Genomic DNA, 15,855 nt, shown 5'->3' with positions numbered 1-15,855 from the left:
GCAACACTAATGAACATTATTCACTTAAGGATAAGCTAACTATCTCGCTTAATCTCTCTTTGTTTGAAAGAAATTCTTTGAAAAATTTAGCGCAATTTGACATTTCTACTAAAGCATCTACTAGTCGTACATTTAAATGCAGATTCTTAATAATATCCCAATACTAGCGAATTTCGTTTCCTGTTTTTCCTTCCTAAGCCTACCTGGGAAAGGTATGCGGGCTCGCGGAATAATTTATGGAGCTTTAGGAGAGATAGGTTCCGGTGGATTGACAACTGGGTCAATTGGCACAAGTTCCGTATCGAAAAATCTTGTATGGGTATGTTAATAGTTGTTTCCTTCCCACCTCTAGTGACTACTAGGGCATCATACTCACTACACTCTATTTCAACTTTAGTGGTTAATCGTTTAAGCGTAAGTTAAAAATTGGTTATTAATTCTTTAAAAGTCTTTATTAAAGTATCAAACTTGTTTTGGCATTCTATGACTTGAAGGTTTATCATACTGCTTTTTTGTAAATTCGACTAAACTTTCCTTAGAGTGGAGAGTGGGTTGGTGTAGTGGTAAAATTATATTAGAGTCCGAGCTATTCTGCTGTTTGTATTCCCATATAGGGTAATGATACCTTAGATTAGTTCTAGTAGCATCGGGACTTTTAGGAATTGTTAAACTTTGACGAGTGAGGGTGAGATCTTGTAACCTGGTTTCCAGCATTTTTACCGTCTGAGCGAAGACGTCATCCTTCTCAGGAGCTTCATTGCTCCAATCTTCGTGTTGTGCAGCTATTGTTTCTAAAAGATTCCATGCTTCGTCTGCTGTTCGTGATATAAAATTGCCTTGCAAGTCCATGTCTAAGAGAGACTTATCATCCTTGGTCAAACCATTATAAAGTGTACGGATTATGTCTGCCCGACTTAACGAATGATTCAGACATATTTTAAGCATCACCTTGATTCTATTCCATGCTAGACACAATGACTTGTTTTATTTTTTAGAAAAGTTTGTGATGTCATTTCTTAAATAGGTTTGTATAGAGGGTGGATAGAATTTGTTTAAAAATTTAGTGGCTAGTTCCTCCCATGAATGTATTGAATTCGGTTTAAGCTCATCAGACCATGTTAAAGCGCATGTAGACAAAGAATATTGAAAGAGATGAAGTTTTAAAATGTTTTTCTCATTTTCTTCGTTCTTAAAAGAGTCAACCAGACTGATAAATTTGTTTAAGTAAAAGGTTGAATCGTCAGTCGGTGATCTTTGAAATTCACAGATCATACTGACCAAATTGATCATGTCTGAACTGATTTCAGGAATTCTTTCGGTTCCTAAGGTGATTGGTCCTCCTCTTTCTTCTAAGCATGATTTTTGCATAGAAGTAAGGGTGTTTTGTTGTTTCATTTTAAAAAGACTTAAAAGTAACTTTTAGAAAATATTGTTTGACTAAAAGGATCGATAATTTAATAAATTATATTTATTCTTGAAATTCGGTCGCTAACCATATCGAATATTCCAATTGATAGGACTTCTTACAGATTACTTCGTATTTAGGTGGCCAGGTCGACTATGGAGAGGCAGGATCCTTTTTGTTCCAATATAATTGGAGACTGTTCGGAAAATCCAACAACCAAGTCCGTATATAATTGTCTTTCGTAGACACTACCAAACAATACTTTTGTCTGTTTAAAATCTTTCTCCATTAAAATATTCGATTCCCCAGAAGTGACGTCAAAAACTTATCTCCACTAATGATATGACTGAAACAGACGGTTTTATTCGTGCGGTGTCGTTAGGCTGCAAGGCGTCAGGATCAGCTTAATCAACAGGGAGAACAGTGGTGTCACACCCCAAATTTTTCCAACTAGGTTATTTAACCTAACTTTTTTGAGCTAGAAATTTCCGGCTTAATTCACATGACTTTTGAAAGTAGTTTCATGTTAAGGTTTGTCTACGATCTCATAATTAGGACTTCAACAATCCTAAGTTATCACAACTATTCACACAATGTCTTGAAACCCTAGCTTATCACCATAAACCTAGACTTGTAATCTATACCCTTATATATAATTATTAATAAGTAAACTTATTATTTAAGTACTTAGATTAAAAGACTTGTAACTAAATCACTTTGACATTATATCATAAGCTAACACATTTCTACACATAATCACTCTTACACCTAGACTTGATCAACTTGTACTTAGCCATTACTTCCATTTAAGCCAACCTTAATCTAACTTGAATAAGACCTCATGTAAGCTTATTAGCTAAGCCTTGATCATACAAATAATACCTCAAGTCATACTCTATATACTTGAACTAAAACACATGTAAACTACTAGGCAAAAATCAACCAAAAGTGACTTCCACCCTACACCACCAAAACTGCCACCATCACCATTCCATGCACCCTTCCTCTCCAAGCAACCATGCAAACTTCTTCTATAAGCCATCAAAAACCATAAATGATCATGCAAAACACCATGATTGTGTTATGCATGAACATTAATGCTAGATTAGTGAGTCATCCCTTCCTTCCTCCTCCATATGCCACATCCCACCACCACCTCTCTATATAATCCTTTTCTTGTTCAATCTTTACTTACTTGATCACTAATTACACACACTTACACTTTAATTTCCAGACTAAACATCATCTTCATCACCTTCTTAAGCCTAGAGGAACCTTTCTCTTCAAGGTATAACCTTCTACTCCACTTCTATCAACCTATCTATTCATTTTCAAGATATCTTAAGGTGTAAAAGCTTGATCTAGGGTGTGTATATACTCAATGATGATTACATGGCTAACCTTAATCTTGATATTAAGTGACTAGATACATGTTTTCTATATGTATTAGAAACACATAGAACAGTTTTATGTTGAATCTGTCCAAAATTTCTACTTGAAGTTCATGACCTAAAAACCAACTTATGCTTGGTCTCAGGAACTCATCTTTTAGTATGATGTTCATATATATGTTCATGACTTCCAGTAATGTTTTCATGAATTATTTAAAAGAAAAAGTCATTTTTCATTTTTATTTTGTGACTCAAGGTTCAGATTTGAAGCAATCTGACCAAGATTCAAAAGATCATAAAACAATCAAATTATAAGAAAGATATGGAAGTATAGGCTTTTGATTTGGAAACTAGATATAATAAGGAATACATGAAAAGTTGAAACACCAAAAACCATATAGTAGTCATTGAGAAATAGTCCCAACAAGTTGACACAAGATTTTGTTGTAATCAGATTTTGAGTTAAAAAGATTATCATTAAAAAGTATTTTACAAACAACCTGGAAGAAATTCCTTTTGCACGTATTCTTATTGATGTTATAAGATTCCTCTGTAAACATATCAAAGAAAACAACTGAATATTTATATTATAAACTTGGCTAAGAGTTTATAGTGCAAAATATGACTGTTTTGCACGCTCATGAAAAATAATCGTTTTAACCAACTTTTACTTAGAGTTAAGGTACCAACTTATATGGTTGTATAGAAAACCCTTAAAATTGACTTTGAGAAGTGGAACCAACTGATTTAAGTAAAAACTCAATGATTTATGGTTATGGGAAGTTGGTGTTTCAATTCAGAATATTTAAGAATGAAAACTATAATGTTTAAGTAAACTAAGAAATCGATAAACCAAAATGAATACTTAAAACTCATGAACTTAGTTTATAAACTAAATAAAATACTATATTAGATATAGTATGACCTCTGCCCTTAATTCATATATTTAGGTCTCGATCCCGGATCACCGTGAAACATTTAAAACTGCACTATCCGAGCTTCACACCGTGTTGCATCAATAGTGAGTTTCATAGTTCCCCTTTTCAATATTTTTGGGCTGAGAATCATGCTTGATGTTTTAAGACATGCTTTATGTTTTTCAAAACATACGTACTATTTTATTACGCTTTATTTATAAAGTTTGTTTTATAAACATTCTTAGTATTATATAATACTTTATGCAATTAAAAGTTTGTTATATGTGAGTTTTATGCTAAAAATCCCTTAACTCGGTAGTATTAATTACAGTGACTTGTAAGCATGAATCACTAGAGCAAATCTGTTAGGTTTGACAACCTCACCCTACCTTAATTGTGGTGCCAGTTACTTCGACACATACATTTGGCATAGTGTATAGTCCAATATAGGGTAAAGGAAATCATGTAGGATACTACGTGTGGTGTTAAGCTTTTATTACCGAGTGCTCATGAAACATATACACTTTGAAATTGTTATTAAACTAAATCTTGAGGTCCTTTAATATTATTGTTGAAATGTTACGAACTACGAAGCTATTTTCGTACTTGAAAGCTTGAGGTCATATTACCTCTAAACTATTTATGAACTTGAATTCTTGTGATCCGTGTTACTAGTAAGCTGTTTCAAAACTTGTGATCTTATGATCCTACTTACATTCAGGCTATTGAAAATTTTAAAACTAACGAATCATGAAACTATTTGTGAAAACTTATGATTCGTTTTACCGTCAACTTATGTATGATCTACGAAACCTTTTTAAACTATTTTCACGACAGATCACAAACTGATTTAAACCGTGGTTTATTATTTATATTTTGAGGGGCCTAAATTTACTTTTAATTTTCTAAGGTAGAAGGTGTAAGTTAACCTAAGGTCATACTTTAGAATGGTTAACTGAATTGAAGATCAAGTGGATAAATGTCTTTGGTTAAATTACATATATAAAGGATAGTAGTTGGTTTTAAGCTAATAATCCTAACTGCAGAAAAGTAAAGAAAGTGGAAGGATATCTAGAGTATGCAGATAAGGGAAATGTTGACCAAGATATTAGTTTGGGCTCGGGAAAGGTAATTATGTTTATATTAAAGCTAAGATTAGAATGGTGTATATCTGGTTAGATGGGCCAATTACACAAACCTACTTATCTCTAGACTCTCGGAGTTCTTGTTGAGTAGTGAAAGGTAACTATACCTCGGAGGTTATCCTTAGTAAAGAACTAGGTTTATTAGTGAGTTGAGTTCTAATCATAACCCTCACTATCAGTTTAGTTAACTGAATAACAACTTGCGGTCTTGATTGAACACTGATCACAAATGGATGGAGTCCGTCAGGTTAAGTTGAAAAAACCTTAAATGAGAACTAACAACCATTTCATCATACTATTGAGATCATACCAATCTAAACCTTATACAGTATTACAGTTGATGTACTGAAAGTAAAGCAGATAGAAATCTAATAGATACCTAAACAGTTAATATGACTTAATCCTAGGGCAACAATCAAACAAGAACATGCAATAGGTTTGAGTCATATAGTCAAGGCAATAACTAGATCTTAAGAGTCCCTAAGAGGTCTCTTCGGAATAGTCAATAGGAATACTAGGTTATTCTTGTCTCAATTCCTAATTTCCGTGTCCTAAAACCGCATTAAATGCCTCTCGGGAACTCCGGCCATACCGAGTTCATAGAATCTTCAGATACAGTATAACTAGGGGTCTTAATCCTATGAAGTAGCTAATTTTATATAGGTGGACAAGTTCTGATCACAACCTAGGTTGGTCAATCCTTAATATGCTAGCATAGAAATCTATCATACTCACAAGTTCAGCATAACAATGATAACCGTACTAATTTAACGTAACTACGCTAAACCAAACTTCTATCATGGCAATATACGGATTAATTAAGCTAACATGGTAATATCAAAACGCGTTATTAAACATAAATGTTAACAATACATGTTTAATAAAAACCTGAAAAGGCTGAAGAAGTCTGCCCGAGATTGCAGGGACTCGCCGGGATATCCTCCGAAAAATAAAAGCTAAGATAGCTACTACTAAAAACTAAATAAAAAGCTTGAAAATATAAATTGAAGTACAAATTAAGTAAGTGTAAAAATGAATGGAAGAGGCCCTTTAAATAGGCAAAGATTCAGCTGCCATACGACTGACAAGCTGTATGGCAGGCCGTTTTACAGGCCGTTTGCTTTGGCCAGCCGTTTTGCAAGGCCATTTGTCCAGGCCGTATTTCACATTGGCAGGCCGTATGGAAAGCCCTATGGCAAGCCGTATGGCCTGCCCTGGTCAGCTTGTTTCCTGGATCGTAACTTTATTTGCTTGGCCGTAACTTGTCTTTCACCATTTTCGCTCTAGATTCTTTGTTTTAGCTCCGTTTTACTTGATTCTTTTTGCATTGCCTTTGTAATTACTTAATCTACAAAATTAACCAAAAAAGAAATTATTTTGGCGACAAAGTTTGGAACTTTATGGATTTAGGGTTCAATATCGGGGGTAAAAACTTAACTTTTTGGCCGATATCAGTTGCCAAATTTTCGACAAGAGTCTATGGACCTAAATACTCTTCGGGCTACCTTTTTTACGAAGGCCCGATTTTTCCCCGAATATACTGAAATGATAGATTGTTTATGGAGCATTTTCTTGAGACTTTAAATGATGATTTTTGTGGGAAAATTAGCCTTAGGTAAGTGGACACTTTTGCTAAACTATTTTCCGTGGCTAAGTGTTTTGAAGTGTATGCTCTGACAATGGTTGATGATGCTTTGGGAAAAAGAATGTTTACATCTTATGGCGCTCCGAGCAAGAAAGCTAAAAGTTTAATTGAGAGCACGGGTAGGTTGAGGAAAGGAGTGTCGGACACTAGTGCGTCTAGATGTTTTAATTGCAGAGAGGGAGGTCACAAGTCTTGGGAGTGCCCGAAATCATCATCGAGAGGTAGTGGCATTGTGTGTTCAATTGCCGTAGATAAGGGTATCACAATACGGAGTGTCCCGAGCTAGTGGTAGCGTGCACCGCAAAAGGATGTTCAGGTACTTTTAAATGTGGTGTTTGTATGTTGTTTAATTCGTAATAATATACGGTGTGTATGTAAGCCTTAGCTAAATTTTACTCTCCGTTGGAGATAATTTTAAGCGAGCAGTCGACTTACGATTGTGGTTTTGGGTTGCACTCGGTAGAGTGTGTGGTTAATGAATTGTGTTTTAACTCTAATGTGTGAGTCTTGTTGGTTAGGCATGTAGGGTGAAATCCTGGTCGTTAAACTCACTTGAGTGAGACCCGTAGGATGTTGGTTGTGATAGTGTATTTATTTATGCTAAGGTAGGAACCAAGTGCCGGTAGTAACATAGTATGTGCGTAGCGGGTGCTATGATGTGAACCAAAGAGCCGGTAGCATCATGGCGATTGCGTAATAGCGTGAACCAAAGAGCCAGTAGAGCCATAGCATGTGACGTGCGGTGTGAACCAAAGAGGCGGCAGCACCATAGCTTGGGTATGGAGACCATATTGTGTGTGTGATAGGTGGGTGTCATCGATTTATTGGTTGCTTAACGGAAAGTGCGGACTACCACTTTGGGATAAGTGTTACAAGGCATATGTACACTTTCGATCATTGTGCGAGTACCAACGATCATTATGTGAGTACCGTTCCCTTGTGTGTGTGTTATAGAGTTAGTGTGTACCGGGTGTTGTATCACCATGAGAGGGTATGTGACGTGTGTTCGTCTTATTTAGAGTGTTGTGTTTTGTTGCTTGTTGTGATTGAGGTGGCGAGTGACATCCTGGCGTAAGGATTCGCTATTCGTTAGCCACTCGATGCAATGTGGTGAGTGATTCTATAATATATCGCTCTTCGTTGACCACGATTGCAGTTTGATGTGTGTGCCTAGTGTTGTTCACTCTTCGTCGGCCACTTTTGCATATGTGATGCGTGGTGAATGTTGTTCAATCCTTGTAGGCCACTTTTGCGTGTGGGTATGCGTGGTAGTTCCATTTGGGAGGCACTTTTGTCGACTACGTATGTGTGCGAGTAGTGTCATGGCTGTTGACTAGCTTTGATGTGTGAAGGTAACCGTGTTAATGGTTGTGACGAAGTTGGAAGGTTGTAACCCTTGGTGATCCCAAGCATCTCCTTAGTGATGAGTGGAAGGTTACTAGGCTAGTTGTGCGGCCTAGATGGATTGCGACTAGTGGGAGATGCTTGAAAGTTGTGGGCATTGAGCCTTGAGGTTCATTGGATATGTGTGAGTTCGAGTCATCAGGTGATGTGTGACACCGGGGGTAGACCCCGAAGGGGGTTCAGTCCTTTAATCTCGGTGGTAGTAGTGGGAGTTTCACAACACTGCGTCAGGTGCCTCCTTATTCCTGCTAGTGTAATGTTTGACTCCGATAGTGTGGTCACTTTGTAATTGGGTGCCGGTGAGAAAGTCAAAGATACAACTGTGATTGGTTGTGGAATTTAGCAGGGGTTGAATGTTCGAGTACCTTGTTGTAAGTCCACTGAGGATTGGCATGTATGACCAACTTTGAGACCGATCATGTGTACTAAGTAATGTCGAAATTTCGTGGGATATTATCATCTTGCCGGTGAGAGTGTGGGGTTAAAATCTTAAGTGGGGGAGTTGTGTACCCGGAGGGTACGGTATTGTCCCTGTTTGGTAGGCGTGTTCGAGCGATTTTCTATGATTCGTTCCGTTGATGAGCAATCGCGGGACGTAGGATGTTGATTCCGACTGCCTCATGTAGAGACATGTGCATGTTGAGCGCGTTCGAAAGTGAGTTCTCTTGTGTATTAAGAACTTGTGTTAGAACCCCAGGAATTGCATAGATAGTGTTCCAAGCCTTAGAGTGGTGGGATATGATGAGGGCTATAAATATACTACCAAGGCATCCTTATTAGAGGATCAATCACACATAGCCAAAGTACCTGAGAGTTGTGGAATTAGTCAATCATGACTCTTTGACTAATTCTCTCAATATTCATATCAATCTTCATAGATATTCATACATTCATTCGATATTCATCACAATACACCCCAACAAGTGGTATCAGAGCAGAAGCTCATTCGAGTATCCATCCGAATATCGTGTTTGTGTGTGTATCTTTATATCACCTTCAAACTGAATCTTCATCGAATCTTTAAATCCTCATACACATCTTCAAATCTTCATCGAATATTCGTACCGAATCTTCGAATCTTCAAACTCACAAATTACCGAACCCGAAAAATTTACCGAATCACAACAATTTTCATTTTTCTATTTTACAAAAACAAAAATACCAAATATTACATCTTTCTACTACAGTACTCAATTATTAAATATACCGAGTCTGAATCTCACCTTTATAATCTATTTTACTGAATCCTGTATTACACAATTCAAGCTTTTATCCATCGCTCTTCTATTTCAATATTCATATTTTATCCATCAATTAAAATTACAAGAATACCGACTCTGAATCTCACCTTCATAATCTCTCTCCTAAAACAATCATTGGTTATCATCATACAACATCAATCTTCTTTCTCTATAAAATAAAAAATACCAAACCCACTGTACATCAGATCTATTTTATCGAATCCAATATTACACAATTCAAGCTTAGATTCGTGATCCTATAGAGATTGCTAAACTTCGTTGATCATCACAGCTGGATTTACAACATCAAATCAAACGAATCAGTGAAGTTTTTTTGTTCGACACTTAAAAACACAAAGCCTTGTGATCTTTGGAATTTTATATCATAGTTAAGATCAAATTGAATATAGATTCTGATTCACGACCAATAACTCAAGGTATCTGAAGCTTAAATTTGAATTAAATCAACAGGAGATCGTTGATTCGAGTTCGTTTGGCTTTTCTTAAAAAGTCAAAGATTAATCAATTGATGAGATCAAGTTGTTATCAAGAAGTGATCATGATTTTCGAGCATTACTTGAATAATTTCTTACAACTTTTATGAAGGAATCTGTGCCTAAAACAATCCGAATTGAAATATCAATTTTAGAGGTTATGAGAAGACCCATCATTGTTCTTATTTTGAAGTTCTGATTCGATCGAGTGAGGAATTTGTTGTATCTACTACTGTTCGCTGGTGATTCTCAATTTTTGGCTTGATGAATCATGTTCGGTATAGATTGAAGAAACACATTCGGTATTGCTCTTGAATCAAGTTCAGTATAAGACTCAGTTTGTTCATCAAGAATAAGACTAGGTTCTTGTCTCGGTTTACTTTAAAAATCACATTCGGTTACTGTTTGATTCTCTCATTGGGCTCAAATTCCAAATCCTTACAAAGGCCTAATCAATTCTTACAGATTATTGGGCTTACCGAATCCTTGGCCCAACAAGCTTACCAAATTTGAAAATCTTACTGGACTTAATGAATTTAATAAGCCCAATACCAAATCTGGTGTAAATTTGACACTTTCAGACCCTGACAACTTTTAGACTTTTGCAACACCAGTCCTTTACCAAATCTGACGGTATATTTGACACTTCCAGCCCCTGTCAGATTACAAAATTTACATGGGTGGTCCCTTACCGAATCTGGACTAACTGTGCAATAGTTTTCATTAGTTCAAACTTAACGAAAGTTAACGAAACGTCCAAAAACAAAATTTGATTCACCGGAATCATATTTTGAGGGGGAGAAAAGGCGATCATACTTGATATTATTCAGCGTTTCGTGATAATGACGCATGTTACACAAGATTTACCTTCGAAACCTGATTTCATTAAACGATTCAATCATCGAGACAAGAGATGTTTTTGTTACTACAAGACTCCCTGAAAACGTGCTTTTATCAGATTTGTGGAAGCAACAAAATCTACACAACTTGAGTCGATTGCTTTCTTAATGACTCCTCCAGAACCATCCTCTGTTGAAGTGACTGCATATTATGAATATGGTTGTTCATGCCACAACAGAAGTAAACGTTCAAATTGTATCTTTATACAACACAAACTTCATCAACAATTTCAAATAGAACTTCAACAGATGAGAGAGCAAGAAGTTCAAACGACATCTTCAGAGATTTCCAAGTTGCAAGCTCAAATTAAAGAATTGGAATCTCTCATTGCATATAGTAAATCAGAATCTAAAAAGATTCAAAAGAAAGTGACTACTCTTTAAAGTGACTTAGAGAGTCTAGCACAGACTTACAAAGAAAATGATGAGTGTAGCGCTCACATCATTCAGGATTTTCGTTCACAGATTGTTGAAAAACAAATAATTTCCAAGGAACGTGAGCTTGATTCAAAGATCATTACTCAACTTCGCAATGATCTTAATCAAGCTCGGATTCAAAATAGAACATTAACTCATGACTCTGAGAAACGCATTTCCGAGTTACAAAAGGAGTTAGATGTTAAACCAACACCAATTCCAAAATCTAAAATGGTGTCACTAGGGGTTAATACTGATCCGATATCAGTAGTGGATGAACCAAAGACTACGATTCCAGATTCTTCTCAAACGGTTGAGAAGAAGATCATCAAAATGGAATCCACTCCTCCTACAGTTTCCAAACTCAAGACAACCTTTTCCTCAAGCAAAAAGATTTATTCTGGTTATGAGACCAACGTGAATCGTCCATTTCTGAAAACCACATATGGGGAGAATGGAGATATTATGGTTATCGTGATCAATATGGTAGGTTTCCACACAAAACCAAGAATTCATCCATAGGTCTGAGAAAAACCCCTCGTACCAAAGTTGACCTAGTTTCTCAAACCTCAAAGCTTCAGTTTCCGAAATAAGTATCACTCAAAGCTAGCACCACACCCATTTCTTCAACAACAACCAAATACTCTTTTCAAGAGTTGCTCAAGTTTAAACCAAGATCCGTGATTATGACTAAAACTTCATTCCCTTCAGTACCACCAAAACTATTCTCAGAAGCTAAACTAAGTATTCCAACAACGTGGAGTGAAGAACCCATAGATACAATTGATAATAACTACAAGTGGTATTTCAAACGAAGATTATTTGACTTCACTACGGTTTCCATATACTTCTGTATGGTACTCGCTCTTCAAAGAGATGTTAAACATCACATGTACCTTGACCAACGTAACTTGTCAAGGGGGAGAAAGTGTTTTTTACTTCTAGGGGGAGCACAGTTCTTTCTTTCTAGGGGGGAGTGAACACATGCTTACCAAGATTCCTGACTCTGATACCTTGATTAAGTTTCCGCATTAGTCAATGGGGAGCTATGCATGAAGATTCAATGTTGATTATCTTTATGTAGGCTTTGATACCCTATCCCTCACATATCAAAATATGCTTAAGATTTAATCACATTTTGAGGGGGAGATATAAGGGAAAGTAAGAGGTCTTCAGCAATTTGCAAATTTAAAGAAGATTATCAAGAAGTCTGTTGAAGCTCCAAGAATTCAAGAAATTCAAGATCATCAACAACGGCTACATACATAAATTAAAGAGTAGACTTGTAGTTTTAGATTTTTTTGTATGTAATTAGTAAGGATGCTAAATTTTTGCACACTATCAATGCAAAGGGGGAGATTGTTAGAACCCCAGGAATTGCATAGATAGTGTGCCAAGCCTTAGAGTGGTGGGATATGACGAGAGCTATAGATATCCTACCAAGGCATCCTTAATAGAGGATCAATCACACATAGCCAAGGTACCTAAGAGTGTTCAAGAGAGTTGTGAAATTAGTCAATCTTGACTCTTTCACTAATTCTCTCAATATTCATATCAATCTTCATAGATATTCATACATTCATACGATATTCATCACAATACACCCCAACAAGTTGTACGTGCAAAAATTTATCAAGACCATCCTTGATGGAAGGTCAAAGCAAGGGTTCACATGGTAGTGGTGGACGAGTTGTGAGTTGAGTAAGATTGCGTGTCAGTTGGAGTTATCGAAGGGCTTGAGGGAAATTCCATCACCATGTGCGTGGTGCGGATGACACAAATAGGTTGTCAGTTGACGATGATACTCTAAGTCGTATAATTAGAGTGTGACAATGAATCGTGGGGTATTGTTGTGTAGATAGAACATTGCGTAATAAGGAAGTGAGAACTTATAAAGTACAATCGCGACATCGAAAGGGTCCAGAGTTAACGTGGAAACTCGAAGAGTTCATGTTGGTGTATCTTCCTGCTTGTCATGCGGCTTGGATCATGAGGACGCGATCCGAATCAAGTGGGGGAGAGTTGTAACAACCTAGGTTTTCTACAGAGAAGGAACGGCATTCCTTTATGAGGAACGACGTTCTAAAGAACGATGTTCTAGAATAAAAGAACGTCATTGTGTAATAAAGAAAAGTGTAAAAAGTTGAATAGAACACAAATGGGGTTTAAATGAAGTTGAGGAAGAACGTCCCTTTATGTGGAACGACGTTCCTGTTGCCAGATCAGTTTTTGAACACATTTTTGGGGTTTAAATGAGGGGTATTTCGGTGTTTTCACATGGGTGCCAGGTTTGAGGCCACAAAACTGGTTCAATCTCATCCTTATCCTCATCTTCCCCATCTTTACACCTTACCACTTGGAGGGGGAGAGAGAGAGAGAGAGAGAGAGAGAGAGAGAGAGAGAGAGAGAGAGAGAGAGACAGAGAGAGAGAGAAAGCTTGAAAGCTTGAAGAAGGATCTCGATTCTCAACAAAGTCCAAGCATTAAAGTTGTTCATCTCGTTCCTATCTACATTTTGGTAATGGTGGTAAGTCTTAACTATGAATTTCATATAATTTGATGTTAGGGTTTAAACTTGCATGTTCTTGAGAAAACCCATCTAGCTCACAAATGGGTGTTTGAAGCTAGTTGTGGGTGTTGTTGACCCTTGTTGGGGGCTTTTGGGTTGGAAAACATTTTGGCTATGTTAGGGCTTGTATTTTGGGTATAATAACTAGAATTAGTGATTATGTTGGTGTTGGAACCCAAGTGGGAGTGTTGTTGGAAGCTTGATTTTAAAATGGGTCAAAACTAGGGTTCCTAACTTGATTTTGGGGAAGACAAGTGTTTTGCACTTTTGATTTGATTTAGTTGGCGTTATAGGACCATTTTCAGTAGTTATTGATTATTAGTTAGTTTGGGAACGAGTTGTGCTTGGAAGTGCGATTGGGTCATAATTGCACTAAGTGTCAATTTGAGTTGGTTTGTAATCCACCGTAATTGTGTTATCCTTTTATGTGATAAATGGAATAGGTACATTCTATTGACGCATTGCGGATTTGGTATTGTATTCATCAATCAAGTAATTACTCACTCATCATGGCAATAAGCATTTCTAATATTAATAAATCATAAACATCGAATAAGAACATTATAATAAATTAATAAAAGAAAGGATAGATATTATCAAATAATAATGTCTGTAGAATAACACTTGTATTTCTTCATAATATTCATAGCGTTACAATGCTTGATATCTTCTACTAGTAACTACATACTGATTGAATTTAACAAGTTTCAAAACAACATGTTCAAATAGTTAACTTGATCATAAAACCAATTAAATGTAGTTAAACAAGCGGAAGCATTATGTAAAGTCCATGTTAACATGTTAAGCTATTAAGTTAAATTCCATGATACTATCAAGTCTTGGATACATGCTTACATATAAAACAAGTAGAGAAGAAGATTATACCTCCTCAATGATGAGTAATGAGCTGAATTTGGACAGCAGGATATGAGGATGAAGATGATGGCAAGAAAGCTTCTAACTTGAAGCCTCAAGCAAGTAATACCCTAAGAAATTAACCCCAACACCTTTCCTTATAGTTAGGATTTTATTTAACACTTGATGTGAGATTAAAAAAAACTTAGAACCTCCTTTGAAGTGCCAATACCCCACGGTTTTTGGACAACAGCAGGAGCTGGAAATGCAGTTTTTTTTAAGCTTGGAATCTCTAGTTACACTTGAGAGAATTAGTCTTGCTTTGGTTCAAGAGTTGCACATGCATATATGGACTTGTGTAGTCTTAAAAGTAACAAGAATAAGCATGGGTGTGCCTTCTTGGAGTCCCAAAATCTGCACACATTAGTTTATTTAATAACAAGATTTGCAACTTATAAACAAGTTTATAAATGCATGAACTTGTTATTAAATACCATGCACTTGTTAATTTATTTACATTTTATAAACCATTTTATAAAATATAACACAACATAATTATTTAAACCTATAAATAATTATATCCATATCATATATAAATTATCCAAATAATTTATCTCAAGTGATTATATTTTAGAAAACCCATTTTCTAAAATCTAAGTGTCGCGTATTCATTTAACGATCCATTCTTTAAAGATTAAATACATATAAGGTATCGGTAAGCTTGTTATTGGGTATGACCCGACTTGGATCATAACATGTTAGCCACATTAATTTAATATGTCTCTCGGGCATACGAAATACCTTCAATCTCCCACTTGCACGAGAAACATAAGAAATTAATGCAAGTGATGGATACCACCTAACTACCGTCCATCACCCCCAATATGTTATGACTTTGTGCCATTCAATAACATCATCCCTTTCGATTTCACATCTCGAATATGAATAGGTGAATCTTTTCATTATATCCTTTCGTCCTAGATGTCATGTTAAATCCAAGAGACATAGAATGATCACTCTATTTTAGATTTAACTTTATCAGGCCTTAGACATCTGACTCTCAACGAATAAGAATGACAAATTCCATCTTGACTACATACGTCCTAAATATGTACCTTGCATTATGCCTGAGCTCTTCCTTGTGAACTACCATATTTCAGAATAGCGAAGGAAAGAATCAAGGCACGATATGAAATGTCCCGTTCTTATTGATTAAAAACGTTCCATATTAATTGATTTCGTTGCGAGGTTTTGACCTCTATATGAGACGTTTTTCAAAGACTGCATTCATTTTAAAACAAACCATAACCTTTATTTCATCAATAAAGGTTTAAAAAGCTTTACGTAGATTATCAAATAATGATAATCTAAAATATCCTGTTTACACACGACTATTACATAATGGTTTACAATACAAATATGTTACAACGAAATAAGTTTCTTGAATGCAGTTTTTACACAATATCATACAAGC

The sequence above is a fragment of the Rutidosis leptorrhynchoides genome, chromosome 2 (assembly GCF_046630445.1).
Source record: "Rutidosis leptorrhynchoides isolate AG116_Rl617_1_P2 chromosome 2, CSIRO_AGI_Rlap_v1, whole genome shotgun sequence".
Lineage (NCBI taxonomy): Eukaryota > Viridiplantae > Streptophyta > Magnoliopsida > Asterales > Asteraceae > Rutidosis > Rutidosis leptorrhynchoides.
Note: the sequence above shows the minus strand (reverse complement) of the source record.